Genomic DNA, 17,040 nt, shown 5'->3' on the forward strand with positions numbered 1-17,040 from the left:
TGAACATTATACCAAATAGGTAATTTTTCTACCGCCACCCTCCTCCCAGTCTCCCCTCTTTTGGATTCACCAGTGCCTATGATTTCCATCTTTGTGTCCATGTGTACCATTTGTTTACCTTCCACTTATAAGTGAGAACATGTGGTACTTGATTTTCTGTTTCTGAGTTATTTCACTTAGGATAATGGTCTCCAGCTCCATCCACGTTGCTGCAAAAGACATTATTTTATTCTTTTTTATGGATGCATAATATTCCATGATGTATATATACCACTTTATTCCAGCAAAAAATTTTATTTCCTAACATATGGTAAAATATACATCCCATATGTGCTCACCTTGCACATCTATTCACAAATGACTTCCAAATGACAACTGCTTTGATATTTAAGCATGTGCTAAAACTTATCTTAGTTGAGATTTGAAAAATGCTTTAAACGGATAACATTCTGAGTATATTGGATTGGTCACAGCAGAATTTACTTTAGTTAGATGAGTTCTACAAATTTAAAGCTTTGAAAAGCTACTACTTTTCCCATCCAGATGAATACAATGCAGCAATATCAGCTTGTATTACAGAGAAATCTCATTAGTTTTTCTGGTGTTGGAACCACTTATCCACATCTGTTGGTACTGTGCAGGCAGATTCACAGGATGGTGGTAAAGCATCCACAATGGCTCTGGCAGCAACAGGATCACACTTGAAGGGGCTCTCGGACACAGTTGTATTCATGCAACTGATTCCTTTTCCATTAATTTTCTTAGTCACTAATGCTTTCCAATGATCATGAGTACTTTTAATAATATCAGTTGTAAAGTCCTTATCTTTAAATGCTGCCTTAAAAGCAAACTCATTTCTGGTTTTCCATCAGGAACCTTATACCTTCTAACCCAGTCCAAGGTAGCTTCTAAGTAGCCAGGTTTCAGCCGTTTGACATCATTGATATCACTATAATTGGCTGCATAAGGATCATCCACAGTTAATGTGGCAATGACTTTCCAGTCGGTTTCCCTTTTGTCAATCATAGCCAATATGCCTAGGGCTTTTCCGTCAATTATTTCACCTCTTGCACATACTTTGCTTCCAATTTCACACACATCAGTTGGGTCATTGTCACCACAACAGCCAGTATGTTTATCATTGTGTCCTGGGTCTTCCCAAGTCTGAGGGATGGCACCATAGTTCCAGATATATCCTTTATATGGGAACAGATTCACAACATAACGAAGTTTTTCTTTTTTTACATCTTGTTTAATGGTGTTTAAAGGGTGCTTTGTAGCAATCTCCATTTTTGCATTAGACCAGCGTGGTACTTCCAACTACCATGTGGAACACATCCTTATCTGCATAAATTGGAATATCATGAAATGGAAATACATATTGTCCTTTCTCATTTTTGAAGAAGACTCGGTATTCCAGGGAGAAGGGCACGGTGTGCACCTCGGTGCTGAGACCGCTCACCGCCGGAGTCCAGCCACCGCCGCTGTCACACAGCCACCACCCCGCAGGCGTTGCCGACTGACAAGGAGAGAGCCCCGCGCCTGCGCACTGCGCACGCTCTATACCACCTTTTTTTTTTTTTTTAAAAAAAATTCCAATCATCTGTTGATGGATACACAGATTGATTCCATGACTTTGCTATTGTGAATAGTGCTACAATAAACATAAGAGTGAAGGTGTTTTTTTGATACAACAATTTCTCTTCCTTTGGGGAGATGCCCAGTAGGGGGGTTGCTGAGTCAAATGGCAGTTCTGTTTTTAGTTACTTGAGAAAAGGGAATACTTCTACACTCTTGGTGGGAACGTAGATTAGTATAACCTCTATGGAAAATAGCTGGAGATTTCTCAAACAGAACTTCCTTCAGTATTTAATAGGCTTCTGACCTAATTGCTTCTGGTCAGTTCTGTAGTCAGATATTTGTTAATAGTCAGAGATCAGATTCATAATCCTTGAGTTTGGAAAGTAGATCTTCTGAGGATAGGTAGTGGTTCATGTGCAACTGGCCACAAAACAAAACATATTTTGTTTTGAAACAAAAATACCTTAGATCATCTCACTAACTGTATGACTAGCTAGGTCTTGTTTCTTTGCCTTTTCTTGAACCAAAGCTTCCACTAGGAATATCCATTATGAGCTATATCCATAGTGCATGCTTGCCAAGCTGTAAAATCAACTGTCAGGCAAAGTTGGAAGGGTAAATCCCCAGCCACCAGTGCTCAACTACTCTGCCCTATTGAGGCTGGTGTCATCTTGGCTGACTGTATGATTGCGGGCCTTATATCACCTTTATCTTTCTTGCCCAGGTTGATGGGAGCAGTTTATAGACAGAAGAATGCCTCATGACAATATGTCGACCAACAAAACGGGCATCTGAACTATTTAAGGCATTGTACCAGGCATCATCCCCTTTCATTGCCATTGCTCCAACACTAGCTGAAGTTTGAGCTTCTCTATAAGACTTTTATAAAGGTCTATTGGGAGAAAATATGAAGACAGGCCCAGGCATTTATAGAAAGGCTTTATTTTGTATCCATTTTCACACATCACCCAGACAAACCATGAATTTTACTTTTCCAATTTTCATATAAAACTACATACACCGCACTGTACATGTAAAACAAATTTGGAAAGGAGCCTCAAGCTGGCCTCTGAAATTGTGTAAGCAATTATCACATTTTTGTGCGCAAATGCAGTAATTATATGTGTAATTTGGCAGCTGGGTTTGAAAATTTGGCCTTAAATGGAACATAGACAGGAAAAATAAATGTTGGAAAATGCCAATATTTTATAAAGATTTTGAATCAAATAATGGTGGAATTATTGCAAGCCATCTTAATTTTTAATTATAATGATCATTACACAATATACAATAATTTTTTGAGGAAGAAAAGAACTATAGATCAATTGCCCATAGTTTTTGTCAGAAAAAAATGCCTAATTTCTTTGGGAGGATAATTGTATTTTTGAGGTTATGGTACATATTTCAAAAGCTTTTTTTTCTTATAAAGAAAAGATAGTGATTGCCTAGTAGTTCAAGTTCTATGACATATTTTACTATGGGAAGAATAGAACTCTTTGTACTGATTACTTTAGAGGAAAAGTAGTATTAAGTCTGTACTTATATTTGAGCTAGTAATCTTAAATTAGATAAAGCTTTCTTATAAGCATTTAAGCTTTGGAATATAAGATTATAGCCCAAATGAAGAGTAATTTAGATTTCTTTGATCTAGATTTAAATTGAATTTACATAGTAAAATCATAGTTTTTATATTGTCATCAAGATTGACTCTAATGCATGTGCTTTTTCATGTGGTTAAGAGGGCTAGGGATTGGATTTAATACAAGGATGGCTGTGGAGTAGCATCTTCTATTCTCAGCAGGGTAATGGAGAGGTTGAGTTTGCAGGTTCTGTAGTCAGCTAGCCTGGATTCCAATCCTGGCCTTACTACTCTAGTAGCCCTTTCTGCACCTCAGTTTCCTCATCTGGCAAAATGGGAGCAGTAATATGTCCGTCAAATAGAGGTTTTGTCAGGACTGAATGAGACAACCATCTAAAGCACTTCTTACAGTATCTGGCACTGGTAAGACCTCAAACATGGCAAATTTTTTTTTTTTTTTTTAAATCATCATTTGCTTTCTAGTGTTTAAATTGCAATCATTACTAAGTGATCAGGAGAGATTGTGCAACTCAGAAATGCAACCTGAGGGGAAGAAATAGCCAGTGAGTGACCCAAGCATGTGGAAAGTTCTCGAGAAATTCAGGTTCTTCATGATGAGGTAGTATCCCCAATAGAGTGATAAAAGAAGAAGACATTGTGGGCTGAGCTCAATTGTGGAATTTTATTTCAATTCTGTATCCAGCAATTAGAGCCTTCCAGGCCCGTGCTAAGCTAAGGTGTAAAGAAAGATTAAGCAAGTCTCTCTCTAGGAGCCTACAGTCCTTAGAAGGAAGTAGATAAGTACGCAAATGGTTATAGTGCATGATGCAATACAGTCCGGGGGAGATGAACAAACAAGATGCCATGGGCATTATAAAAGAAATAGGGGGAAAAGAATATGTAGGTCTTTTTTTTTTTTTTCCACTAAGATTATGCAAGTTTTCTTAGAATAGGTAACTTTTAAGGTAGGCATTGAACATTGTAAAGGTTTTGGTTAAGCAGACATAACTGGACTGGGGAGAAATTCCAGATGAAGAAGAGGAGAGAAGAGAAGTGTGCACCTAAGAATACCTGAGGCTTCCAACATGGACACAGGCCATTAAGGGAGGCTTGGCCATATTTGGAGAGCCTTTAAATGATATGGTGAGAAGCCTGCTTCAATTTCATAAGCAGCAGGCAGCTTTTAAAGAGGAGTGTCTTGATTAGATCTGTATCATGCCTTAGATAATCACTTTGAGATCTTGTTAAAACCCATATTCCTGTCCCCCTCTCCCAGAGATTCTGATTCAGTAGGTCTAGGGTGGAGCCTCAGAATTTGCATTTCCAGCAATGTCACATGTTACATTGATGCTTTGGGTTCACAAAATACATCACAAATAGCACTGCTTCCAAAATTTTTGTTTGCGCGTCCCATTAGTGAAAGAATTTTGACTGTATATCTTCACTATATGTATTTTTACTCATTTGTAAGTTATAGACAAACTACCACGTCAATATCTATTATGTATACCATAAAGCCTACACCAATTACAACCTTAAAGCCTGAGCTGGCAGGGCATGGTGGCTCATGCCTGTAATCCCAGCACTTTGGGAGGCCGAGGTGGGCGGATCATGAGGTCAAGAGCTCGAGACCATCCTGGCCAACATGGTGAAACCCCATCTCTCCTGAAAACACAAAAATTAGCCGGGTGTAGTCCCAGCTACTTGGGAGGCTGAGGCATGAGAATTGCTTGAACCCGGGAGGTGGAGATTGCAGTGAGCCGAGATTGTGCCACTGCACTCCAGCCTGGTGACAGAGTGACACTCATTCTCAAAACAAAACAAAACCAAAAAACAAACAAAAAAAGGCTGCGCTAATGATAATCATTGTTTTATTTTTATTTAAATTATTAATGGTACAAAAGTTTTTGCTATCACTAAAATTATAATTATATTTGAGTATGCATCACTATTTTACAAACTTTTGTTAAAAAATTTGTCATACATTCAAATGTGTTTCTCAATTTAGTTTTTCAGCACTTTGTTGTAATGGTTTTCACAACTGAAAAACATGTCTCACAAAGACATATAAATACAAATGGAAGAATTTTCTTACTGGCTGTTTTAACTAATTCCCATTCACCAATTTTGAAAATGCTTATGTTAAAATTTGGCTAGTAGATTTCTATCTTCTTTGATGTCAATCAGTAGTTCTCACAGACAATTAGGCAATATTATCGTTGCTTTATTGTTATCAAAATGGGTTCAAATTCCATTTAAATTTTTTTGTTTAAAATAATTTTAAACTGGTTTAAAAATCTTGTTTCCAAAATTTTAGAGTGTACTGATAGGAGATTTAAAAAAAATTGATGATGATTGCACTTATCTTGTTTTTGCATCCAAATCACATAACAATTCTTTCTAATTCACTATTGAAACATTAACTTCCACCTTGAAGGGATAGGTTTTTTTGTATTTTTTTTTTTTTTTTGCCATACCAATAGCTGTTTTTAAATTTTTAGAGGAAATACTATAATTAAAAAAAGAGTTCCAAAAAATGTAACAGTTCCAGCAATGATTATTTCTAAAATGTAAAGATTTGAAACATAATTTATAAAAAGCTAAAAACCAGAAGGAGTCATTCTTGCTTTTTCCTTTTTTAAAAAATCCAGACAATTTGTTACAAGAAAGTTCAGCATGTGATAGCAGCTACAGCCTCAGTCACCCTCAGAATCGCTGTCCCTCCTCATGGGGACAGAGCGCCGCACTGAGGACAGCAACATGTCTTCAATCGGCTTCTTAGGGTTTTCCTCCAGGTCCAGCTTCATTGCTCTAGATTTAGACAGTTTCCACTCCAACTCATCTCTCATCAGGTTCATGCCATCAGACACCAGAGGACCTATAAACCGAGCCTTGATACCTCCTTCCAGGAAAACAAATCCCGTGGGCAGATTCCTATCAGGATAATTGGATATGCAGGTTGTTGAAATGGCTTTGATAAATTTGACATCAGGAAACTTCCTGGCAACTCCATTGAGGTGCTGGTTTATCAGGGCACTGAGGGGAATTCCTTGTTTGTAAAGGGACAAAATGGCCCACAAGCCCTCACCAGCTTTGGTAACTTCTTGAATATAATCCTTCCCTGAGATTTCCAAAACTTCTCCAAATTTATTCTTCAGTTTAGATGCTTTCCACTCAGCCAGTCTCTGCCGTCTTTACCTTTCAATAGCATGTTCATCCTTCTCATTAAACTCATCTTCACGATCCTCCAGCTCTCTCAAAGTCCTATCTTTATATGTTGTCACCACTGACTGCTAGAGGATGCATTGCTCCTCTTCCACCTCCTTTTCCAATTGTTTCAGACTTTCCTTGGGGGGCAACATACCCTTTTTGGGTAAGATGTCATTCCACTCAGCGTCTGCGTTGGGGTCCTGCATCTTGTTTCCAATCGCTCAAGCCAGTTGCTCCACCATGTTTATTAATATTAAAAAAATGCTTGAGAGGTAGCATAGCATGCATGCTATGGATAGCCCCCTTGCCATCACAGACAAGTTAGCATATTTGGAACACTTGTCTATTTTGTAAATATATGTTTTTGGTTCTAATTTTTAATACTTTGCCACAAGCAAACCTCTGTGCCATAGAAAATACTTCCATAAGTAAATATAAATGAGTGTTACTCCCCTCTCAATTTATTCTAAACAATTAAATTGACTATCTTTTAAAGTTTTTTAAAAAATAAAATTAACTAAATTGATGACATCTTGCAATATTTTGTGCACTTCTGGCTCCAATTCCTCAACTGCAAATGCTTGCCTGTATATAGCAGGATGTCACATGTGATCTGTCTCAGGAAACTTAGCCAAATCCTTTTAAAATTTTGGTCAAAGGAGTCGCTCTGTTACTTACACAGCTTTACTGTTAAAGAAGTTATTTACTCCTGGGAATATGTCTTATCTGCATATTTTACCTTCGGCAGTTTGAAAAAAGTACAGTTCTTCATATATTTCATTATTGAAACACAACCTAGCGAAAATCATATGCTGAGACTTGGTAAAAAAGAAATATTTGGACCCATTCAAATTACATAACAAACTTGGTAAAACAGTAGAATTTGTCCAAATTCTTGATTAAAAATAAAATCTCAGGAATGGTTTCTATAAATGTTATGAAAATGGATTCAAATTCCACTGAACTTCCTTGTTTGAAAGATTTTAAACTGGTTAAAAAAATCCTATATTTGTTGACATAGGTGTCCATTTCAGTTTGTACCAAATTATTTTGCATGTATTATTTTAACATTCACCAAAGCAAAAAATTAGAATTTCATAATAATATGTAGCCTTTTGATTTTCACTGTTAAAAGGAAACTTTACAGTTGGCGCGGTGGCTCATGTCTGTAATCCCAGGACTTTGGGAGACCGAGGCGGGGGGATCACCTGAGGTCAGGAGTTTGAGACCAGCCTGGCCAACATGGTGAAATCCTGTCTCTACTTAAAAAAACACAAAAATTAGCCGGGCGTAGTGGCAGGCACCTGTAATCCCAGCTACTCGGGAGGCCGAGGGAGGAGAATTGCTTGAACCTGGGAGGTGGAGTTTGCAGTGAGCCGATATCGTGCCATTGCACTTCAGCCTGGGGGACAAGAGTTTTTTAATTTAGTTTTACTTAATTTAAACACCTTTGAAAAAATTGCAGAGGCTTGTTTCTATGTTTTAGAGTATATTATTTCTCATTTTTCTTATTTTTGAAGTAGCTTGTTAATTGTGATTGGTTCATGTTATCATTACCATTATTTTAAAGCATAGTTCTGTATACGCATACCATAATCATTAACGCCAGTATGTCAAGATGCAATATACACATAGGATGAAACTGTCAATGAAAATATATGTAAATCCATATTTTAAATGGTCTTCTAGATAATTTTGAATTTTTAAGGCCAATTTCTTATTACTGATTTTATCTTATAGTGTGTTTGATCAAGAGTTTACACTAGAGGTAGTAAATAGATTGGGTAGTAAATAGATTCAATAAACAATACAGTTTTCCAGAAACAACCAAGAGATAAAATACATGTCTGATCTCAGGGAGCTTTAAATTACATTAAGAGACAGGATGTATTCTCATGAAGCCATTCCAGGAAAGTTACAAAGCCATGGATCAATGATTTGGGCAGGACTGTAAACTGAGGAGTATGAGGAAGGAGGTAGGCTTGCTTTTCCCATGGAATCACTTGCTCCTTGATGAATAAAGCTGTGCCAGACTGATTCATTTCTGTTGCCTAGGTCAGCTTCATCCAGCCTAATAACTCAGAGGAGAATATAGTAAGACCCAAACACTTTAATATGAATGAGTTTTAAGATATTTTATACTTTTCGGGGTTTTTGTGAGGATTAAATGCCTACCACATTGCCTGGCATATTTTATGCGCTCAGCAATTAGTAGTTATTATTAATGTCAGGATTAGCAGGAGGCATTTGGATGTGGGAGGAAACAGCCTTGTGTATATCTCTGAGGAGGTGTGTGGTAGAGAAAGGGCTAAAGACCTTCTGAATCTGTTTTAGGATATTATGCAGTTCTGTGAGAATGGGTAAAATGCATAACCTGTACTCGTAAGGGTGTATGTGCACTATCTAGGGGGACTGAAAAAAATGACTGTTATGGAAGGAAATACTTATGTCACTACGGAGCCTAATTAGGGAAAGTGGGTTTTAAGAGGAGTTGAACTTTGAGTTGAGAGATAACCAATGAAGTTTGGTGAAATTTAGGAGAGTGAGAATATCAGGAAATATTCCATGTAGAAATATTGACATAAAAAACTAGGTCATGAATAAAAACCTGAACTCCTTAAGTTTCTGTTTTTTTGAATGTAAAATGGTGCATAATTTCACACTTGCAAACAAAATTCTCATTTATTCATTGTCTAAACACACACACACACACACACACACACACATATTTAGAGACAGGGTCTCCCTCTGTCACCAAGGCTAGAGTGCAATCACGTGATCATAGCTCACTACAACCTTGAACTCCCAGGCTCAAGTGATTCTCCCATCTCAGCCTCCTGAGTAACTAAGACTACAGGTGCATGCAACCCTGCCCAACTAGTTAAAATAAATTTTTTTTTTTGTAGAGATGAGGTCTTGCTATGTTTCTCAGGCTGGTCTCAAACTTCTCAAGTAAGCCCCCTGCCTCTGTTTCTCAAGGTGCTGGGATAACTGGTGTGAGCCACTGTGCCTGACCCTAAACCCATATTTATTAAATGCCCACTATATGCGAGTCACTGTTATAGGCATTGGAAAACAACAGTGAGCAAAAGAAATAGTCTCTGCTCTCATGGAGTTTACATTCTACTGGTGGCAATAGACACAAAGATCAGTGATAAACAGAGAAGAGAAATAAAGCAGGATCAGGAGTATAGCTTGAGTGTGTGTGTGTAAGCATATCTTAGATTCCCTAAAACCCAGAGCCTGAGATACACCTTGCATCCTAAACATTTTAGGAGATGTGATTCTACGGCAGCAAAAGTAGGGGAAAAGGGAACATAAAACAGGGAATCAGAGAAACAAATAAAAGATGGAACATTTTGGAACTGGTCACAGCCCCGGAAGGAATAGTTGACTGCTTGGTCACTAAGGACATTTCCAGAGGCTGTATGGACCTTTGTGCTTTAAAACTGTCTGCTGGAGGGAGGAAAGAAGGGCAATTTATGTTGCTGTCTTCCCATCTTTTGTTTCTTACTGATCAAAGCTTCCCTAACATGATGTTCCACTTCTGGTTGCTGCTATTTGGTCTCTCTGGGAAACTATTGGGAAGGCCAGAACCTTCATGGGCCAAGTTGGTTTGGACCTGGACTCAGGAGCTACAGAGGGCTGACTCTCTGCATGGGGAAAGCTGACTCAGCCAGCAGAGCTAAGAGATGAGCAGATGACGGTGTCAACCAGGGGTTTGATCACAAGAATTGCAGAGCTTTAATTGCATTTGGTGGGGCTACTCCATCTGGGAAGTAGGGCAAATGACTGATGTCGGGGAACAGGTAGGACAGAGTGAATCTGAGGAGGCACATAAATTGGATCTGGTATATAAGCTCTTTTTTATATGGTGATCAGACCTCTCGATGAGGTGCTACTTGAGCAGAGTTCTGAAGTGAGTAAGAAGGCCAACCAAACGGATATCTGGCAGAAATTCATTCTCGGCAGAGGGTATCTCAAGTGCAAAGAGCGTGAGGAAAGAATGGGAGGTGGGAGCATAGAGTATTTGAGGAGCAGAAAGGAAGCCAGTGTGGCTAGATTGAAATTAATGAGGGAAAGGGTGGTAGAAGATGAGGTCAGAAAGGCAATGGGGACCTAGCCCATGAAGGGCTTTCTGGGCCATGATAAGGTCTTTGGCTTTTTATTCATAGTGAGGTGGAAGCCACTGGAGAGGGTGAAGCAGAAGAGTGACATGATATGACTTTTTTTTTTTTTTTTTTGATGGAGTCTCTCTTTTTGTCACTGAGGTTGGAGTACAGTGGGGTGATCTTAGCTCTCTGCAACCTCTGCCTCCCAGGTTCAAGCCATTCTCCTGCCCCAGCTTCCTGACTAGCTGGGATTACAGGTGCCCGCCGCCCACGCTGCGCAAAATTTTGTATTTTTAGTAAAGATGGGGTTTTACCATGTTGATCAGGCTGGCCTCAAATTCCTGACCTCAAGCAGTTCACCCAACTTGGCCTCCCAGAGTACTGGGATTGTAGGTGTGAGCCACTGCACCTGGCCCTGACTTATATTTTTAAAGGAACATTCTGGCTTTGGGTATAGGATAGTTTATAGGGGAATAAAGGGGAAAGCTGGGAGACCAACTTGAAGACTCTAGGGTCAGATGGTGGCTGTTGAGATAGGGAGTCAATGGATTCTGGTTATATTAAATTAGCTAGGGCTGTTGGTGTGAAAGAAAGAACTTATGGATGATTTCAAGAGTCTTGGCCTGATCAACTTGAAGTAGAGAAATGAGTCTCACTAAGGCCAAGTTCCTATCTTTTGATAGGAACTTATCTATTTTGCCAATAAGAAGCTGTCACTGAGCAGGATCTTCCATTGTAAAATATTCGGAATTGAATTCACACATAATGCATAGTATGTTCAATTAATTTGTGTTTTAGATCCACTGGGTATAAGTCAGTTGAAATTTTAAATTTTCATTATGCATTAAATCTAGTTATAGTATCTCTGTCAAAGAAAAAGGCAGAATTTAGCCCTAAAAGTAATAAATTGCCTAAGTGGTGGCAATTAGTGTGTGTTGGTAGTGTGTGTGTGTGTGTGTGTGTGTGTGTGTGTGTTGGTTGAGGGATGATGAAATGAATTTATTTTCAGTAGCCCTACAATGAAAGGCAGGCGGGAACTCCCCATACAATATTTTAGATTGCTTAAGATGTTGTCACGCCAGTTTTCATTGTTATTGATGCTAAACACGCTAGGAATATCTCTGGCTCATACAAAAGGTCCTGAATATTTCAATGATTTATGAAACAAAAAGGCTTCCTAGATGTCTGTGAAACAACACTGATGGCTTCAGTGAATGCAGTGGTAAGCATTTATTACAGCACCTGGAATGCAGTTACCTGGTTGCTTTTTGTTCCATTAACAAGTTGTGAAAAAGTCTTGATGGAGCTTTTAGCTGTAAAACATCTTAGAGCGCAATCTGTTTTTAGAAGATTAATTCCATCTGAAATAGAGAAGCAAATGATAAACAGCTTAAAAGACACCAAAGAAATAGATCGTGTTATAGTTGAGGACAATAATATTGTTCCACATTTAAGAAAATTTTTAACAAGAGAAAAAAATCTGAGAAGAACAATGAGTTTAACTGTGTTTATTGCAAGAAATTAGTTCGGATATTTTTGCAAAGACGTGTTAAATGGGAGTGAATAATTAGGACTTTTCTCAGCTAAAAAAAAGAAAAGACATAGAAAATGTTTAAAAACATCTTTTGTTTATGTAATTATTTGAAAGCTCCCCTTAGACCCTAAAAACAAAAACAATCCTCTAAACTTCAAATTTATGATTTATTTATTTATTTTTCAATCTGAACTTTCTGAAAAGAGTGACCGCAAACTTGAGTGAATCCTGATATCTAGTCAAGAACGATACAGATGAGATTTCACTGGCAGAGGTTCTACTTGGGACAGACAAATACTTTAATGATAAGGAGATAAACAATTCGATGTGTTCTCTGAATCTGCAGGGAATATGATTAGAGTACAAAATTTTATTTTTTGTTGTTGTTTTTTTAATAATAGAGGTCAATGTGCATTGTTGTCAGCAACATCAGTAAGAAGGAAGTACCACATCAGCTGTAACTCACTACGGCTGAACAGGAGAAACTGATCCAGGTTTTACTGCAGCTTAGGGCATACTGTGAATGATTAGCAAATGTGGATACCCAGTATGCCTTGTGGAAAGACACACTTGATGATAAATAACACTCTTTAGAGTTTTAGACAGACAGGCTCAGGAAGAGATACGCTGTTTACCCAAAGGGTAGTAGCATATGACATTTACCCCCCGAAGGAGATGTTGCAGATGGAAAATATTATCAATTCTAGAGGAATTTTTAGATACATTTATAGATGATACACATAGACGTCTGAGTGCTTCTGGGACATTCCAGCGTCTTTGGACTTTCGCTTAATTCACTAGTCATCCTTTGATAGTGAATCTGATGTGCCATTAGTGAGGCCTTAATGTAATATCTTTTATATTCTAATTTTAGGAAAACATGATATAATGAAGTAGTCATAAATTTATTTTTGCAGGGGATTAGGCTAGGCAATGATAAGTAAGAAATGAAAGGCATTTTCTTATACAGATTGCTATTATCTGGTAAATAATAATAGTAATTATTATGTTTCCCTAGGCAACATAAGTCCTGGTTGAAATGGCATGACATTAGCAGTAACAACACATATTTCTTTGGTTCTCCTCTCATCTGTAATTGCAAGACCTTTACTTCTGGAAAAGGTCCTGTATTTACTGTTGAGAGTCCCACATGGTTTCTGATGAGTACCACATATGGCGCCCATTTTCTTACCATTTCTTCTCTGGCTTCCTTCTGCTTAGGCCTCCACCACTCTGACACTTCACTGGGCCCACAGCCGAGCTGCCCTTTATGGGTTCCACCTTTGTTGCTAAGGCATTACTGCCATTGATGTGTGGGAGTTCTTAGGTGGCAATGGTGCCTCATACTTTCTGGAATCCTTAGGGTGCCAGAGCCACATCATATTCCTGGCAGAAGTAGATAGAATGTTTCTCTCCCAATTTTGGGTTATACCATGAAGCAGAGCTATTTGTGCCAATTGTCTTAAAGAGTTCTACTGCAATAGTTCTCCCCTTTTCTCATCCATAGCTTTCCCTCCCTGATTCTTTCTCCTTTCCCTCCCCTTCTCTCCATCCCCCATCACCACAAACACAAATGAATTTCATGGGGACTGGAGGCGGAGGAAAGTGAGGGTAGGGTAAGCAAATCCAGGTGACAACTCATAACTCAGAATCACTCACTCCCTCCTCCAATAACCACTGTTATCAGACTGTCATGCATATCTGATTCCCTTTTCCCCTAGGATGAAGTTCTCTTAGTTCTTATAAATAGACTTACAGTCAGTCTACTTTATCAGGCCTGAAACCATGCTCAAACATTATAGGCTGATGTCTGTTAATAATAGTTTACATTTGAATCTCATCACAAAGCATTTTCATGGATGCTATCTCATTTTTCTCACAGGAGTCGATGATGTTTTGGACATTTTACAGATGAGGACACTGAGGTTCAGAGAGGTTAACTAATCAGGGTCATACAGCTTAGGCTGTGCATGCAGATTCCATAGTGTGTTATTCATACTTCACCACTTACTGGCCTTCACTCACTGGTAAAAGGAAAGAGTGTATTTTCTTTTTGAAGATATTTTTCTTGGATCCTCCTGACCTCTCATTCTATTTTGGAACAACTACTCTCTAGTCCTGTTGCGTATCTCTCCACCTGGAATACGTGTTCATTGAATTTTTGCTTCAAAAATAACATGTCTTTTAATTTCTTCTCTTTCTAGCTCTCCACATGAATCCTTTGCCCAGTCATAGAGAATTGTATGCAATCTTCTGAACGCCCATGCCCCTTCCACCTTTATGACTTTACACATGTGTCTTAGATTGGGTTCCCTGAAAACAGACTCCGAGATGGAAAATTGCATGGGGAGTGCTCTTGGGAGATTTACTCATAAAGTGAGTAGGAAATAGAAGTGAGAAAGGAAAGATTGTAAGGAACTGAGGAAGGAGAGATTGTAAGGAAGGCAGGATTGGGCAGAGGAAGAAGCTGATGTGCAAGGTGGTTGCAACTGAGATCTTAGACAATCCTACAGGGAACAAAACCTTGGGGCTAGACAGTTCCCTGAGGCTAAGAGAAATTCCCAGTCAAGAACAAAGATGTGAGCAGTCAGCATCTGCTATTACCAGCAGCCGGGCGATAAGTGAGTCAGCCTTGAAAATATCAGTGAAAATATCCCCTATAGTGGATATCCACTCAGTGAAAATATCCATGACACATATTTTCTTTCCACTTTAATGTCCTTACCCAGCTTAATTTTTCAAATTAATGCTGTATTTTACTTGTTTAGTATTTGAATAATTTTTTTCTGATACTAGTAATTTTTCTTGGAGTTTCCAGTTGACATTCTTTCTCCCTCTCCACCATGAGAAAATAAACATATGTTTGAATTTAATTGCTAATCTCAACCTGCTCCTTTATTTTAAAATGACTGCAATGAAATATACTTTCTTTTGAAGGTATTTTTCTTGGATCCTCCCGGCCTGCCATTCTACTCTATTGTCTTTTAGCAGTTAATATTGCTGATAAGAAGTCTGATGCCTTTGTGCTTCTCCTTCCTATGTAGATAACCTGTTCTTTTTAGGTGACTATTTTTGGATCTTTGTATTGTCCTTAGTGATCCGAACTGTCAAGTTATCACTAGAGATGGCTCTTCTTAAAGTCATCCTGTTAGGCACTTTGTGATTGCCCTTAATATCATGGCTTCTGTCATTTTTCAGCTGTGGAAATTTGCCTCCAATGTTTTCTTTCCTTTATTTTCTTAGTTTCCTCTTGTATCTCATTCATGGATCTCTTCAACTGATTCTGTGTTTGCTTCCCATTTCTTTTTTTTTTCTTAGTGTTTTGGGAGATTTAGTCTGCTTCCATCCCCCATATTTTCTATCAAATGTTTTAATGCAATTATATTTTTAATTGCCAAAATTTCTTATCTCTGATTATTCCTTTTTATGACAACCAATTCTTGTTTTACAACTGCAGCTTTTCCACAACTTATGGCAAAAGAGCTGGACTTTCATACTCCTGAACGTCTCAGTCATTAGAATGCACAAAAGTGTGTTTCAGTAGTTCAAGAGCATTTCTTCAAAAAAGATCCCAAGAGATATGGATGGAGCATTGAAGTAATAACTTACCGATACAATTTTGACTGTGATGTGACTTTTTTAATTGAGTCCTATGAAAATGGTTCAAATGAGCTGCATCTCACTTTAAATTTGTTAGAATCCTACCTGGACATTTATTGGGACTCATGATAACTTTTCAGGCAATATCTTGGTCTCACTTATTAGCAAGATGGGATTAAACCAGATGGGGCAGCAAAAGGGTTAAAGTTAATTGGATTAATTCAAAGTGAGGAAATATTAAGAGTTGCCATTGTGTATAGATTAGAGAGCCTAAAGTGAGATTAAGGGTTACAGAGAGATGGAGAGTTATGGTGGGAAAGTTATGGTGGGAAATGAGAAGTCCATAGAATATGGTCAGATGTTAGAGGCTTTTTGGCAAAGGATGGTGAGAGATTCCAACTTATGGGATGCATATTCCCTTATTCATGATCTTCATTGCTGAAGTTATTGCAAAAAAAAAATTGCTGTAAATAAAGGATAAAGGACTGAGAAATTATTTCAAGTGCCATGAAAACACACTGCTGCTGGGTCACTTTCCTCCCGAAAACTTTAGATGGTTGAGAATTCAGAACTCAATTTCATGTAATATGTTACAGTTATTTTTAAATTACAAAATCTGATAATTGTGAGCATTGTCTAGGTTAGGATTGAGAATGAATTATTCCTGAAGGCTTTTTGGCATATCTGTACCTGTATGTTTTTAGACATGGAAAAAGAGAAAGAGTAACCTCCTCCTGCCCTGGCTAACCTTCACATTTCTCTTTTACTCCTCCAAGAAAAAATCTTTAATTTTTTTTTAAAAAGCACTAGATTGAGAACTTTATAACCCTTGGGAAAAAAAATCTGCAAAAGGGCCAGTCTTTGCCTCTGGGGGTTATAAAATATAATTAATATTATATGATGACATTGCTCAGAGCTATCCTGTTCATCTATCAAATAACTTGTCCATTTTCATAATATGATTGGATAAATGCTTGCATTCATATTGGGGTGCCAAGTCCACTCAACCTCATTAGATGGAAACACTGCCCTTCATTTCTCTGGTGTCTCTCCAGATGAGATAGGGGAGGGTTCTGTGCACAGGTGGGATGGATACAGTGAGGGACATTGACTTATTGATTTTCTCTGATAATTGTGGACAACCCTTGGAAATATCCAATATTAGTGTAAATTTTAGAGTTTACTGAGAAATATGCTCTAAGCGAATATTCAACTTTGAAATCTGAGAAAGGGAAGTAGCAGACATATGGACACAAAGATGAAAACATTTATTAAATTTAAACATTAAATGTAAGGGCAAAATGAACATCACTCTTTAATCTTATACACTGCAAAAGAAGATAAATCAAGTCCAGTAACTTCAAGTTGACACAAAAGGCAGGTTTCCCTTCCTCCCCTTTCCTAGGACTCATCACATTAATATA

General features: G+C 38.0%; 2 pseudogenes across 1 annotated transcript; both read right to left on the reverse strand.

Moving 5' to 3' along the window:
* Positions 1-278: 278 nt before the first annotated feature.
* Positions 279-2,421, reverse strand: LOC112619407 (annotated as a pseudogene). The gene is made up of 2 exons (XR_003118218.1): positions 2,339-2,421; positions 279-1,569 (listed from the first exon to the last, which is right to left on the reverse strand). The product of XR_003118218.1 is annotated as an inorganic pyrophosphatase-like (transcript).
* Positions 2,422-5,856: 3,435 nt separating this feature from the next.
* LOC112619715 lies at positions 5,857-6,576 on the reverse strand (annotated as a pseudogene).
* Positions 6,577-17,040: the final 10,464 nt, after the last annotated feature.

This window comes from Theropithecus gelada, chromosome 2, assembly GCF_003255815.1.
Source record: "Theropithecus gelada isolate Dixy chromosome 2, Tgel_1.0, whole genome shotgun sequence".
Classification (NCBI taxonomy): domain Eukaryota; kingdom Metazoa; phylum Chordata; class Mammalia; order Primates; family Cercopithecidae; genus Theropithecus; species Theropithecus gelada.